We start from the raw sequence: 16,717 nt of genomic DNA, 5'->3' as shown, positions 1-16,717 counted from the left end.
TACTTGGGAAGTTTTAAAAGGCTCAAGACAAAGGCCTGGAAATGCAAAGGAAGCCCAAAGAGAAAGGCTGCGGAAGGCAGATCATTCCTCCCAGCATAACCTCCAGCCCTCCAGCACCTTCCCTTTCCCATGTCCGGAGAAAGGGAGAGAGCTTTACTTTCAGTGAAATTTGGAGTTCTGGTTACTGCATTGGACTGGACATTTTAATTAATAAATTGCAATTTTCACTGTGGCTGAGTGACCCACCTACGTGATGCATCTGAGATGTCATTCATTCAGTTCAGTTCAGTTCAGTCGCTCAGTCATGTCCAACTCTTTGCGACCCCATGAACTGCTGCACACCAGGCCTCCCTGTCCATCACCAACTCCCGGAGTTCACCCAAACTCATGTCCATTGAGTTGGTGATGCCATCCAGCCATCTCATCCTCTGTCGTCCCCTTCTCCTCCTGCCCCCAATCCCTCCCAGCATCAGTCTTTTACAATGAGTCAACTCTTCACATCAGGTGGCCAAAGTATTGGAGTTTCAGCTTTAGCATTAGTCCTTCCAATGAACACCCAAGACTGATTTCCTTTAGAATGGACTGGTTGGATCTCCTTGCAGTCCAAGGGACTCTCAAGAGTCTTCTCCAACACCACAGTTCAAAACCATCAATTCTTCAGCGCTCAGCTTTCTTCACAGTCCAACTCTCACATCCATACATGACCACTGGAAAAACCATAGCCTTGACTAGATGGACCTTTGTTGGCAAAGAAATGTCCCTGCTTTTCAATATGCTATCTAGGTTGGTCATAACTTTCCTTCCAAGGAGTAAGTGTCTTTTAATTTCATGGCTGCAATCACCATCTGCAGTGACTTTGGAGCCCAGAAAAATAAAGTCTGACACTGTTTCCACTGTTTCCCCATCAATAGAAGTGATGGGACCCATGAAGTGATGGGACAGGATTCATGATCTTAGTTTTCTGAATGTTGAGCTTTAAGCCAACTTTTTCACTCTCCTCTTTCACTTTCATCAAGAGGCTTTTTAGTTCCTCTTCACTTTCTGCCATAAGGGTGGAGTCATCTGCATATATGAGGTTATTGATATTTCTCCCGGCAATCTTGATTCCAGCTTGTGCTTCTTCCAGCCCAGCGTTTCTCATGATGTACTCAGCATAGAAGTTAAATAAGCAGGGTGACAATATACAGCCTTGACGTACTCCTTTTCCTAATTGGAACCAGTCTGTTGTTCCATGTCCAGTTCTAACTGTTGCTTCCTGACCTGCATATAGGCTTCTTAAGAGGCAGGTCAGGTGGTCTGGTATTGCCATCTCTTTCAGAATTTTCCACAGGTTATTGTGATCCACACAGTCAAAGGCTTTGGCATTCATTAGTGGGGCAAAATTTAATTGAGCTTGAGCTTGAAGGAACTATGAGGAAATAATAAAATTGTTTTATATCAAACCCAAATTTATCCAAGAAAAGTTATATCCATTTCCTTTAACTTTCTTAATCTACCAAAAGCAGTAATTTATATAAAAGCATATCTATTTTTCTCTATTAGAACTTCTTTTCAATTTTTAAAGAATTAAAAAAAAATTTTTAAAGAATTTTAAAAAGTTGTTTTCAAGACTTTGTTCAGTTTAGTCACTCAGTCATTTCTGATTATTTGTGACCCCATGGACTGCAACACGCCAGGCATCCCTGTACTTCACCAACTCCTGGAGACTGCCCAAACTCATGTCCATTGAGTCAGTGATTCCATACAACCATCTTGTCCTCTGTTGTTGTCCCCTTCTCCTCCTCTCTTCATTCTTTCCCAGCAGTAGGTTCTTTTCTAATGAGTCGGCACTTCACATCAGGTGGCCATAATATTGGAGTTTCAGCTTCAGCATCAGCCCTTCCAATGAATATTCAGGACTGATTTCCTTTAGGATTGACTGGTTGGATCTCCTTGCAGTCCAAGGGACTCTCAAGAGTCTTCTCCAATATCACAGTTCAAAACCATCAATTTTTCAGTGCTCAGCCTTCTTTATGGTCCAACTCTCAGATCCATACATGACTAATGGAAAAACCAGAGCTTTGACTAGAGGGACCTTTGTCCACAAAATAACGTCTCTGCTTTTTATATCCTGTCTAGGTTGGTCATAGCTTTTCTTCCAAGGAGCAAGTGTCTTTTAATTTCATGGCTGCAGTCACCATATCTACAGTGATTTGGGAACCCAAAAGAAACTAGTCTCTCACGGTTTCCATAGTTTTCCCATCTATTTGACATGAAGTGATGAGACCAGATGCCATGATCTTCATTTTTTGAATGTTGCGTTTTAAGCCAGCTTTTTCACTCTCCTCTTTCACTTTCATCAACAGGCTCTTTAGTTCCTCTTTGCTTTCTGCCATAAGGGTGATGCTATCTGCATATCTGAGACTATTGATGTGTCTCCTGGCAATCTTGATTCCAGCTTGTGCCTCATCCAATATTTGACACAATGTCCTCTGCATATAAGTTAAATAAGCAGGATGACAATATAGAGCCTTCATGTCCTCCTTTCCGAATTTGGAACCAGTCCATTGTTCCATGTCCAGTTCTTACTGTTGCTTCTTGACCTGCATGCTGGTTTCTCAGGAGGCAGGTAAGGTGCTGCTGCTGCTGCTAAGTTGCTTCAGTCGTGTCCGACTCTGTGCGACCCCATAGACAGCAGCCCACCAGGCTCCCCCGTCCCTGGGATTCTTCAGGCAAGAACACTGGAGTGGGGGTTGCCATTTCCTTCTCCAGTGCATGAAAGTGAAAAGTGAAAGTGAAGATGCTCAGTCGTATCCGACTCTTCGCAAACCCATGGACTGCAGCCTACCAGGCTCCTCCATCTATGGGATTTTCCAGGCAAGAGTACTAGAGTGGGTTGCCATTGCCTTCTCCAGGTAAGGTGCTACATAGTGAATAAAGTTTATTATCTTTGAGTTCAACAAACATGTCAGTATAAATAATGGCTACTGTTCTCTTTTTATTTTAGTATTATTAACTATATTTAGCTTTCAAAGAAGAGGATATAGCCTGAGTAATTTCTATCCTTCAGAATATTTTGATTTTCCTTTGTTACCTTAAACATGATAGTAGACATTTTTATAAATATTCTATGCTATTTGAAAAAAATCCATATTTTATGTTTAAAGAAGGTAAGCTTTTCTATATATCTGTATTCATATCTGTAAGCTAAAAATTAAAAAAAATAATTTTCCCTCTGAAATTATTAATCAGAAAAGAGAAAGTAACCCTTCTTATATGTGAAACCCATAGCAAGTTACAAGAGGAGTAGAAGAAATTGTATGGAATTCTTTACATTTAGCTATGAAAAACGTATATCTGGTTTTTTCCAGGTCTTATTAACCCATCTATGTATGCAACAAATGGATGGATGGCAGAGTTGTTCCTGACCTTAGGTTGACCTGACCTTAGGTGCCCTCCCCTGAGCCCTGGTACTTTTGCTAAATCCATGTTATTCTAGAAATTAGGAAAGAGATCAGGCATTATTGCAAGTATATGAGAACTAGAAGTGGGAATGTAAAAAAAAAGGGTTCCCAAACAGGCAATGTGTATGCAAATTAAAAATATATATACCCTTTGGGCCAGCAGTTCCACTTATGAATATACCAATCCTAGAAAAATATTTGGACAATATTTTTGTGAATAATGAAAATAAGTGAATACTGCAAAGAAATAGAGAAAAATAATAGAGTGGGAAAAACTAAAGATCTCTTCAAGAAAATTAGAGATACCAAGGAAACATTTTGTGCAAAAATGGGCACAAGAAAGGACAGAGATGGTATGGACATAACAAAAGAATAAGATATTAAGAAGAGGTGGCAAGAATACACAGGCACTATACAAAGACAGTCTTAATAACCCAGATAACCACAATGGTGTGATCACTCACCTAGAGCCAGACATCTTAGAGTGTGAAGTCAAGTGGGTCTCAGGGAACATCACTACAAACAAAGCTAGTAGAGATGATGGCATTCCAGCTGAGCTATTTCAAACTCTAAAAGATGATGCTATTCACTCATTATCAGAGAAATTCAAATCAAAACCACAATGAGGTACCATTTCACACCAGTCAGAATGGCTGCGATCCAAAAGTCTACAAGCAATAAATGCTGGAGAGGGTGTGGAGAAAAGGGAACCCTCTTCCACTGTTGGTGGGAATGCAAACTAGTTCAGCCACTATGGAGAAAAGTGTGGAGATTGCTTAAAAATCTGGAAATAGAACTGCCTTATGACCCAGCAAACCCACTGCTGGGCATACACACTGAGGAAACCAGAATTGAAAGAGACACGTGTACCCCACTGTTCATCACAGCACTGTTTATAATAGCCAGGACATGGAAGCAACCTAGATGTCCATCAGCAGATGAATGGATAAGAAAGTTGTGGTACCTATACACAATAGAGTATTACTCAGCCATTAAAAAGAATACATTTGAATCAGTTCTAATGAGGTGGATGAAACTGGAGCCTATTATACAGAGTGAAGTAAGCCAGAAAGAAAAACACCAGTACAGTATACTAATGCATATATATGGAATTTAGAAAGATGGTAACAATAACCCTATATGCTAGACAGCAAAAGAGACACAGATGTATAGAACAATCTTTTAGACTCTGCGGGAGAGGGAGAGGGTGGGATGACTTGGGAGAATGGCATTGAAACATGTATAATATCATATAAGAAACGAATTGCCAGTCCAGGTTCAATGCAGGATACAGGATGCTCAGGGCTGGTGTGCTGGGATGACCCAGAGGGATGGTATGGGGAGGGAGGTGGGAGGTGGGTTCAGGATGGGGAACACATGTACACCTGTGGCAGATTCATGTTGATGTATGGCAAAACCAATACAGTATTGTAAAGTAATTAGCCTCCAATTAAAATAAATAAATTTAAATTAAAAAAATAAATAAAGGGCTTGCATGTGGTTCACCATAAAAAAATAAATAAATAAAAGATGATGCTGTGAAAGTGCTGTACTCATTATGCCAGCAAATTTGGAAAACTCAGCAGTGGCCACAGGACTGGAAAATGTCAGTTTCCATTCCAATCCCAAAGAAAGGCAATGCCAAAAATGCTCAAACTACTGCACAATTGCATTCATTTCACACACTAACAAAGTAATATTCAAAATTCTCCAAGTGAGGTTTTAATAGTACGTGTACTGCGAACCTCCAGATGTTCAAGCTGGATTTAGAAAAGGCTGAGGAACCAGAGATCAAATTGCCAACATCTGTTGGATCACACAAAAAGCAAGAGAGTTCTAGAAAAACATCTACTTCTGCTTCATTGCCGACACTAAAGCCTTTGACTATGTGGATCACAACCAACTGTGGAAAATTCTTAAAGAGATGGGAATGCCAGACCACCTTAGCTGCCTCCTGAGAAACCTGTATGCAGGTCAAGAAGCAACAGTTAGAACTGGACATGGAACAATGGACTAGATCCAAATTGGGAAAGGAGGACATGAAAGCTGTATATTGTCACCCTATTTATTTAACTTACATGCAGAGTACATCATGCGAAATGTCAGGCTGAATGAAACGCAAGCTGGAATCAAGATTGCCGGGATAAATATCAATAACCTCAGATATGCGGATGACATCACACTTATGGTCTTGATGAAAGTGAAAGAAGTGAGTGAAAAAGTTGGCCTATACTCAACATTCAAAAAATGAAGATCGTGACATCCGGTCCCATCACTTCATGGCAAACAGATGGGAAAACAAAGGAAACAGTAACAGACTTTATTTTCTTGGGTTCCAAAATCACTGTAGATATGGTGACTGCAGCCATGAAATTAAAAGACACTTGCTCCTTGAAAGAAAAGCTGTGACCAACCTAGATAGCATATTAAAAAGCAGAGACATTACTTTGTGGACAAATGTCATCTAGCCAAAACTGTGGTTTTTCCATTAGTCATATATGGATATGAGAGTTGGACCATAAAGAAGATTGAGCACCAAAAAATTGATAGTTTTGAACTGTGATGTTGGAGAAGATTCTTGAGAGTCCCTTGGACTTCAAGGAGATCCAACCAGTCCATCCTAAAGGAAATCAATCCTGAATATTCGTTGGAAGGACTGATGCTGAAGCTGAAGCTCCAATACTTTGACCGTCTGATGCGAAGACCTGACTCATTAGAAAAGACCCATAATGCTGGGAAAGATTGAAGGCAGGAGAAGTGGATGACAGAGGATGAGATAGTTGGATGGCATCACCAATTCAATGGACATGAGTTTGAACAAACTCTGAGAGCTGGTGAAGGACAGGTAAGCCTGGCATGCTGCAGTCCATGGGGTCACAAAGAGTCAGACACGACTGAGAGACTGAGCAACAACAATAATCAAAAAATCTGGTATCATGCTCTTCAAAATATATTGAGAGTAAATTTCATATTACGTGTTCTTACAGCAAAAATTCACAAAGGACACAAGGAAACTCTGGGTGTGGGGAGGTTTCATATGCCCACTATCTTGATTGCAGTGATGGTCACATGGGTGTTTGCATATATTCAAACTCGCTGAAAAATTACTCATTAAACATTTGCAGCTTTTATACATCAATTGTACTTCAATATAGTTGCTTAAAATTTTTTTTAAATATTCAGATCCACCTAAATTATGATGCATTAATACTATGATATATTAACCCATAATTATAAATAAAACTTACATGCTGACATGCCAGATTCATAGACACTATAATTTGCTCTTAATAAAGTTGCAAAACTATATAAAAAGTCTGATTCCATTTCTGAAAATGTGTGTGATTTTGTATAAATGCCTAGAAAGCTATTGGAAGGGTGTACACAAACTATTAATAATGTACTTTGTGGAATTTCCCTGGTGGTCCATCAATGCTGAGGACACTGGTCCGAACCCTGGTCAGGGAACTAAGATTCCACATGTTTGGGGGGCAACAAAGCCTGCAAGGCACAACTAGAAAAGTCTGAGCCACAACAAAGAGCCTGTATGCTGCAATGAAGACCCAGAGATCCACGTGTGCTGCAACTGAGATTCCATGCAGCCAAATAAACAAATAAATATTTTTAAACACTAATGTACTTTGGGAAAGCAAATGGGACTACAGAGGTAATGCTGAAGGGCTGCTCTAGATATACTTCTCAACTCTCTCAACTTTATAACAAAAATATTCTGTGTTAATTGTATAAAAGGTTATAATAAAATATGGAAATCCACACTTATATAACTTAGATGTTTGGGTTTTTGTAACTCACAGAGCCAGAAAATGAAAATGAATGCCATGTGGATTATAAGGCTTTAAATTTTTGCATTTCTATTTTATTATATAATACTAAAAAATGTATTCTCTTTCACTGCCAACAAAAATTTTGTAGTAAAATCTCCTTACCATTGACAAATGTGCCAGATTATAGACAATGTTGGCAAATGAAGTCATCAGGTCCGCTTCCATAAATCAGAAAGCATTTATTAAATATAGGCTATATTTGCCATACTGTGTTAGACATATATGCCACCAAACATCTCAGAACTTCAAAGTGTGGAATGCAGTGATATTATACTTGGGCTACTCATAGAGATCTGAAAAAATTAATCCACATAGCTTCTGTTTACCCAACATATATATATTTTCAATATTATGATAATTCACTTTTGAATAATAGCAGCTAACTACTATGGTATTTGCCAGTTTTTAGATTAATAATAAAATCAGAAAATATTAATAAAACTACAACATCAAATGAACAGTACTGTTACTATTTTAAACATGAGGAACTGAGGGTAAAAGACTGTAAGTGCCCAAGGCCATATTGTAAATAAGTGTCAGAATCAGGATTTGATTCTGCGTTTAGTGGTGCTATGTATTTCAACTCTTTCCATTCTATAATATCCAACACCACCTCTCCACCTATCTGGTGACTTAGCAAAAACTTGCATGAAAATATAACGGAGTCCTTATCTCTTTATTTTTTAGTTTTGGAACTGAAATAGAAAGCTTCAGAAACTATTCAATTCACTGGTCCAGAACACTGCACTCTTCACAGATGTCATGAATGTAACACTACTCTAAAATGGGCTGTAACATTTATTTCAACTCATTTTTAAAACAATTTTAATCAGTCTTTCCTTCAAAATCTTACAGAAATAGTTCATTCTCTCTTTATAGTCTGAGAAATTTTTCAAAGTTGAATCTCTTTAAAAAGTATTATTTTTAAGAAGCCAATCCTAAGTAATTTAGAAATTCTATCTTTAATGTAAATTACTTTAATAAGATTGCTTCCATCTTAGACACTAAGTGAAATCTCAAACAATGGTATTGTGGTGGGGAGCAGGGCTGGCGGACAAAGGAATGAGGGAAAGTAAAATGAGAAAAGAGATCATTGTAGGGTCTAGACGCTCTGGAAAAGAGCTGACCCATTGTCTATAATCAGCTGTAAGAGGCTGGGGGACAGAATATGTCCCGACATAGGAAGATGTGAAGAAATGGCAGTGGATGTGAACTTGATTATGAAAATGATGTTGATAACCCAGCTGGCTCAGGGGTAAAGAATCTGCCTGCCAATGCAGAAGATGCAAGAGATGTGGGTTTGAGCCCTCGGTTAGAAAGATCCCCTGGAGTAAAAGATGGCAACCCACTCCAGTATTCTGGCCTGGGAAATTCCATGGACAGAGGATCCTGGTGGATTATAGTCCATGGGGTCACAAAGAGTTGCACACAACTGAGCACACACGCAAAGCCCCCCAAAGTGCCTAATTAATAACTAGAATTTCTGGTGTGCTTAAGCAAGAGCTAGGCACTGATAAGCCCTTTATGTACGCTATCTCATTTATATGTCACCTCATTTAACCCTCACAAAAGTCCTAAATTTCATGGACAGAGGAGCCTGAGGGGCTGCAATCCACAAGGTCGCAAAGAGTCGGACACAAGTGAAATGACTTAGTATGCATATAGATATTTTTATTCCCATTCTATAGATGAAGCAATAGAGGCTTAGGGACATTGAGCAACTTACCCAGTTTACCTGTGAGTAAACAGAGACAGGAGGAGTAATTATTAATATTTCATTGGGAAAACTCCCCAAGTTAATTCTATGAAATATGTATTTATTTTAGTACTTGAAAATATAAATAGAAACATATAGTTAGATTTTCACGGCTTAAATTTTATTTTCTTCTAATTCTCCAAAGGACTCAGAGCAGAAAAGGAACAAGTTATCTGTGAAAGTTGAAGAAAATCTGACAATTGAAACTGTATGATTCCTACTCAGAGGCCTTTCTATTGCTTTACATTTCATTTGAAAGTCCCTCCCCCCCCTCTTTATCTCTCTTCCTTGTCTGAAGATTAATATTCTCCATGATGGCCTTCATAATGGCTCCTCTGTCCTTACTATCTTACTTTTCATGTGGTTCTGACTCGCTGCAGCTTCAGTTGCAGCATAGACTCCCCACGACCTTGCTGTTAGTGCTTTGCTGTTACCTGACACTGATGTGTCTCAATGTCAGTTCTTAAGCTTGCACACTTTGGCCCAGTTTGAGTCAGTCTTTCACACTTGGTTCAATTGGGTATTGTCATGGTCCATGTGATACTCCCTCCACTGGGGGCTTATAATTCGAAAAAAAAAAATTTTTTTTTTTCCAGGAGAAGAAAATGAATGAGGAAGAAGTAATTGCAGTCTTTAGCACCATGGGTTTGAAGCAGTGGGTAGAAAAGCCAAACTTTATTACAAGAAGAGGTGGGCTTAGGAAAGTAGTAGACAATCTATGAGAATAAGCCAGAAGAGCAAAGAGCTGTGGGTGGGGGGGAATATATTGGAAGGGGAGAGAAAACATCAGAAAGTCATTTTAATATAGATTAAAACTCAAAGAAAAAATACCTGGAGATAAAAGAGAATGATGCATTTCTATGCTGGGACTAGGGCTAGAGCCACAGAGAATGAAAATCTAATAGGACAAGCTTCCCATTGGTGGGAAATCTGCACCAACTGATAAAACTTGCCCAGATTTTGGGTAAAACAGAGTCCTATGGGATCTTAGAAACTATTGACCCTAATCTAATTTAAGATTTCATCTTTTTTCTCTTTAATCTCAAATACTACAAATCAATGTTTAATATATTTTAGTTTTTGATAGACCCTTGACAGCAACTAAATTTTGTCTTTTTTAAGTCTTCTAGACCAACCTGGAGACATTCACATGTCACATGTAATTCCATCTCATCTTTTTTTTAATTATTATTTATTATTTTTAGGATGTGTCTTCTGCTTTTTCTTTGTTTACTTCATTTCATTGTTAAAGCTATCATTTTAGTTTTCTGGGGGGGGTCAAGGAATTTGTCAAGAAAGAGGAATAGATAGCTCTTTCCACACCACTAGACTGTGGGTAACTCAAGAGAAGGGACAGTGTTATTTAACTCTGCATCCTTAGCAACCAGGACAGTGTCTGGCTTCTTGCAGTTGCTCAATAAATATTTGCTGAATGATTCAGACCTGGAGCAGACCACCCTGGGCAGCCAGGTGTCATGTCAGCAGAAACAGACCAGAACAAGGGGAGAAATGATCGGGCAATCAGAGCAGTCAGTGAGGAAAAAATTCAAGAGGATAAAATTCAACTGGAAACATCCTTTAATATTTCTGAACACATTATAGTAAGGTCTGAACTGGTACTAGATAGACTACTATACTTAAGTCTAACCTTAAGCAACTGTTTATCCCAATACTACCAGAACAGTTCAAAACTCCAAAGGCTTTGCAGTGTTTTAAACCTTTCTAGAAAAGACTGTAAATATGACTGATGATGACACAGTGTACTATTTTTAATTTCGGCAATTGGTTCATAGCCTCACCCTCTGTTGTTCCCTCCACCAAGCATCTAAGCAGCCTCTTCGATGAGTGATGAACAAGTGAGTAGCTATAGGCTTTTTTTTTTATGAAACTCTTGCCAAGTATCCAAACAATCTGCTAAAGAAATTGCATGAGCCAACTAGAGATAAATGATATTTTTCACCATGTTTGGTTAATCCAATAAAATACAGCATTTTATGGAAAGCTTTTCCTCTAATACCTAGTAACCTTGAGGCAAAAGCTGCTGTTTGATCTATGGAAAAGTCAAAATTAATGGTAAAGATAAATTTTTCTTTTCAAAATCTTATCAACTAACATTGAAAGAGGATGAAAAGGAAGTGGGTCAGCAAAGTAGGCGATAGCTAAGTCATTCAGTTTCAGTCTTGGAATATTTTACTTTAACTTAGATTTATCTAATACTCCTCTAAACATAATTTCAAGAACCACCATTTCTTTCCATCTTTATGCTGTCAAGAAAAAATTGTACTTCACAAAAATATGGGTGAGTAAATATTTTTTATGTCTGATATTCAAAAGTATTTAAGCACAAAATTTAATTGAGATTAAAAGGTATCTGACTTTCCGGGTATCCCTATAGAGATTTTAATTATGAAGGGCACAGGCTTTGGCATGACTTGTGATCTTTCATTACATGGAGTCAGGTGAGATTTCAATTTATCAGAGTGCCAAATATCATTCTAACAACAAACGTGACTTCTTGGGCACTTCACAGTTTTCCTTTAAAAAGCCTCTACATTTTCTAAATTACGTATTTGGCTCCTGTGTTACTCTTATCTCTTCTATCTCAGAGTTTGGCTCTAACACAACTATTGCAGCTGGACCAAGGCCTGCCCCTGCCTGGCAAGAACCTGTGGAATTTTGAATTCACGCTTTAGGAAAATTTCATTTTCCTCTCATATTAATTATGATGTCAGATTCAAAATATTTCCTAGCTCCAGGGTGGGATGTTTTCTTTTTCCCTACATTCCCTCTCTGTACCCCAGTATTATGGAATTAAAATGAAAACTAAATCTTTCAGTATATGCTGGTTTAGCATGTATCAACATATATCCTGTCGAACTAACATTGACATGGAGGCACTGCAAACATACTTGGGTGGTTTTTAAAATAATAAGAACAATCCTCACTGAATCTCTACTATCTGTAAAGCAATAAGTGTTATAACAGCAGTCCCCAAGCTTTTTGGACCAGGGACTAGTTTCTTGGAATACAATTTATCCATGGTACCAGGAAGGAGGGGAATGGATGGATTCCCCTGGATGGAAGAGTGATTCAGTGCATCACATTTATTGTCACTTTATTTCTAATCTAATGTTGCCACTGATCTGACAGGAGGTACTGCTCTGCAGCCCCAAGGTTGGGATCTCTGTGATAGTGCATACAGACACATATGAAGCCGAATTTGTGCCCATATGCCTTTTTTCATAAGATGGTCCAACTTCAGAAATGGATGAAATCTAGCTTCCCTTCCTCCTCATGGTATATAAATATACCAGGTTGAGACCATACTCTCAAATAAGAATACAGTCTATTTTATGAGAAAATAAAAGAATCCAATCTCTCTCTCTCCATGATTTTTTTTTTTTTTTGCCTCAAAGTGATGCTTTTCATTCATCTAATTACTTTTGTGTCTGCATCTGACTGAATTACATGTCTAAATTCTAGCTGCAAAGAAGACTGAGAAATGTGGCAATGGCTTCCCAAAGTATAAAAAGAATATTTACAAAATGTATATGTCAGACACAAATATGAAGTATTTATTAACTATTCTTTGATGCCTATTGTCAACACTTACCCTTTTCTATTTAAAATTCCAAACAACACTGTTTTCTCATCCAACATTATGCCACTATTTATTCATTGTTAAATGAGACAATCCAAACCTCATTAGTAACTACAACTGATTTCATTTAGGATCTCTCAGAAATAGTATTTCCACTCTAGTTCCATCATGATCTTGTCTTTATACTTTGTGAGCTAAGGACTAAATACTAAGATTACCTACTACCAAGCCCTCTGCATGCAAAAGAGTAAGAAAACTGGAGAGATGAAGGCAAAAATAGGGTAGTTATGACAGAATGCGAGATCTGTGTTGGAAAGTCAGTTGTTTCTCAACAGGCTTAATTCCACCCCCCCACCCCCCTACCGCCCCTGGATTTTTATTTGCACTTTTTTATTCCTGTTTAGGAGAATTAGTTTTGAAAATATCAGCTAGTCTTAGCTTTTCTAAGTGGAAGCAACTGAAAGGGTTTTTATATGCTGAAACCAGAGTGGTAAAAAGTTGGGAGGTAAAGAGGCAGCAGCTATCAATGTAGCAGACTTCTCAGAGGGAGAGACACCTGGGGAGACAATCAGAGCTGGCTTATAACCAAAACCCTCGTGAACCCTTTTCTGCTCAAATCTTGGAAGGAACTGCTTTGTTATGATTATGGAAACCAGCACCTATAAAAGGAGATGAATTTAATGAATGTTTGTCAGAAGGGATTCAGATATATATAAAAGGTAAACTCAAAAGTTATTGGGGAACACTTGCAAAAAGAAAAGAAGAAACTTTAGTTGGGTCAGGGATCATGTTCAGATTTGAATGAACATGAAGCATTACTGACATTTGAAAAGTTTACTGGAATAAAGTTCATAATAAAATATGCATAAAAGAAGGGGCATGTATAAAAAATGAACATGTCAAAGAAGTTTTGCAAAGTGAACACACATGAAACTAACACCCTCCCAGTCTAGCCTCTTCAGAATTAATTCCCACATATATTCCCCAGATTTTTGCCACTGCAAATTAATGAAGTATTTCAAATCAGCTGTATATAAGCTTCCTTCTCTTTTTATGTGAAAGCAGTCTCCCAGAACATGCTGATATCTGACTCTAGTTATACTGACAGCAGTGAAACATGAGGCATGAGGGAAAGCAGCTTCCCTGTATAAAGCTGTATTGTCTTAGGTGAGGTTGTTATAAATCTCAAATCAAAGCAGGGAAAGGCTTTCGACAAAGGGAAGAACCTGCATCTACCCTTAGAAGAGATTCCATGAAACTTGGGGGCTTGTATACTCTTATGATCTGGTTCTTCTCATTTAGCCCTTGGGTAGCTCATAGGTTTCCATCTTAATCAAGAAATGCCCTTTTACTTGAGAACAAGACTACAAGTTAAACTGACTTGGTAATCCCCTGACCTTCAAGATAAAAATTTTGAATTTTATGTCCAACTATGATTGTTCCATTATTGAAAAAATTTGAAGATCACTTCAAATGATCAAGGAAATTATCTCCTCTTGGATGTATCAAGAAAAGAATTGTAGGTGCTAAGCTTATTAATTTCTATAAATTCTCCAGTACACTTAGAAACAACCAATCTACTCCACAACCCTTGCATTTCTCAGACATGTCCAGCTATTCCAGATCAGTGGGCATATGGTTCCTAAAGTCTGCCATTCCAGGTGCTATTCCTGCCAGGTGAAGAATTGTTTTTCCATTGCTTGCCAAGGATGCCAGGGTTCCATTAGCTGGTAATAGTTTTACTCTAAGACTTTCAGACCTAAGCAGGTCACACAATCTCAGATTTTCATTTCTTTAAGGATCTGGATGCTTACAACTTTTTTTGGATACCGTTTATTATTTTAGTCAGGATGCTAAGTTCTGAATAGTCAGCTGCTCAGTTGTTTCCGATTCTTTGCGACCTCACGGACTATAGCCCTCCAGGCTCCTCTGTCCATGGAATTTTCCAAGCAAGAATACTGGAGTGGGTTGTCATTTCCAACTCCAAGGAATCTTGACCCAGGGATCAAACCCGCATTTCTTGCACCTCCTATTTTGACAGGCAGATTCCTTACCACTGTGCCATCTGGGAAGCCCTGCTGAATTAACTTGGGCTACTTTAAATTGTAAAGAAATACATTAAAAGCTTTTTGGTCTTACAGAACCTGTGAGAGTCAAAGACCCAATGTAAGAAGCCACTCAGCCAGGAATCATGTCTGTCTAATTGTGCCATTCTTGCCACATCTTGACTGTAACGTTGCAGCCTTCACAGATACTGCAATTTTCCATAATGATGGTTGGGACTAAATAAGAGAACCTCACCACTATTGCACAAGAACTCTCAATTACCACCACTGCCACTTTCATCAAGAGAGCACTTTCCTGAAGGCCTAACTGCTCATGTTTCAGGTAAAAGTCTCATGCAGCTGCATGGGTGGAAACCTTGTCATATACATGTGTCCAACAAGGAAGGCTGAGAAAATGGATTCTGACTGTTACACTTTATAGTTTGGTGAGAATTTTTCCAACTAGAAAAAGAATATTTAATGAACAGTTGTTGGATGGTGTTTTGATCACCTCCTATTTTTCCTGCTGACACCGCCCCCGAGCTCCCACACCCTTGCGGGCTCTGCCTTTTCTTGTGTCGCTCCTCCCTGCTGCCAAGGCCGAGACTAAGCACTCAGCCTGGAGCCGGGCCTATCCATTCCGCATGGGCATTACCTCCTTTGGCTCGGGAGGAGGCTAGGACCAAGTGCACCAGGCTGTCGTTCCTCCGAAACTAGAAATCCTGGGCTGGGGGTCCTGGTCGACCCTCCTGCACAGTCCTTTCCCAAGGACACTTGTGAGTTAGCTGGTTAAAGAGAGGGAAGCCTCTGTGTAGGCGCGTTTGGGGGCCTCGGCGCACCGGAAACTTTTTCGAAAACGAGTGTTTTGTGTGGGAGGTTCCTGCGGTATTTCCTCAATATCCCAGAGGTCTGGACAGCCCCCAGACTGCTGTACTTGCTGAAGAATCTTAGGAACTGTGACGTTTTTCACTCATTTGTCTTCCTCGCGTCCCATCCTCAAGTCTAGGACCAAACAAGGAAGAGTGTCTCGGGACTCGGCATGGGAATTCAAAGGGTGGTGAAGAGCTAAGATACTTTGAAACTTAAGACTTTTCACTGAATGGTTGTGAAATTGCCTCAGTTCTTGGAATTACAGGAAAATGCACAGGTTAGGACTCTGTCCGATTGTTATTTACCCGCTGTGTTTTGTTTTTGCCCCCTTCACCCTTTCTGCATAGGCTCTTCAACTCTCTTTCTCCGCCAGAACAGGAAGGGGTTCAGTGTCTCCCAACTTCTGAATCATCCACGTTCCCTGCCTTGTTTGATTCTCTCTCACCTCTTTGTCTAAAATAACAGTTGTTTATTTATATTGGTATACCAATAAGGGGAACAAAAAAAAAACTGAAACTCAAGCTAACGGGTGTGTGGTGTGTGGTTTTCTATGGAAAGATCATAGTTCAGTCACTCAGTCCTGTCTGACTTTTTGCGACCTCATGAACCACAGCACGCCAGGCCTCCCTGTCCATCACCAACTCCCAGAGTTCACTCAGACTCATGTCCATCGAGTCAGTGATGCCATCCAGCCATCTCATCCTCTGTCGTCCCCTTCTCCTCCTGCCCCCAATCCCTCCCAGCATCAGAGTCTTTTCCAATGAGTCAATCTTCGCATGAGGTGGCCAAACTATTGGAGTTTCAGGTTCAGCATCAGTCCTTCCAATGAACACCCAGGACTGATCTCCTTTAGGATGGACTGGTTGGATCTCCTTGCAGTCCAAGGGACTCTCAAGAGTCTTCTCCAACACCACAGTTCAAAAGCATCAATTCTTTGGCACTCAGCTTTCTTCACTGTCCAACTCTCACATCCATACATGAGTACTGGAAAAACCATAGCCTTGACTAGAAGGACCTTCGTTGGCAAAGTAATATCTCTGCTTTTGAATATACTATCTAGGTTGGTCATAACTTTCCTTCCAAGGAGTAAGCGTCTTTTAATTTCATGGCTGCAGTCACCATCTGCAGTGATTTTGGAGCCCCCAAAATAAAGTCTG

This window comes from Oryx dammah, unplaced genomic scaffold (genome assembly GCF_014754425.2).
Source record: "Oryx dammah isolate SB20612 unplaced genomic scaffold, SCBI_Odam_1.1 HiC_scaffold_18, whole genome shotgun sequence".
Lineage (NCBI taxonomy): Eukaryota > Metazoa > Chordata > Mammalia > Artiodactyla > Bovidae > Oryx > Oryx dammah.
The sequence above is the reverse complement of the archived record's forward strand: the minus strand, read 5'-3'. Positions refer to the sequence as shown.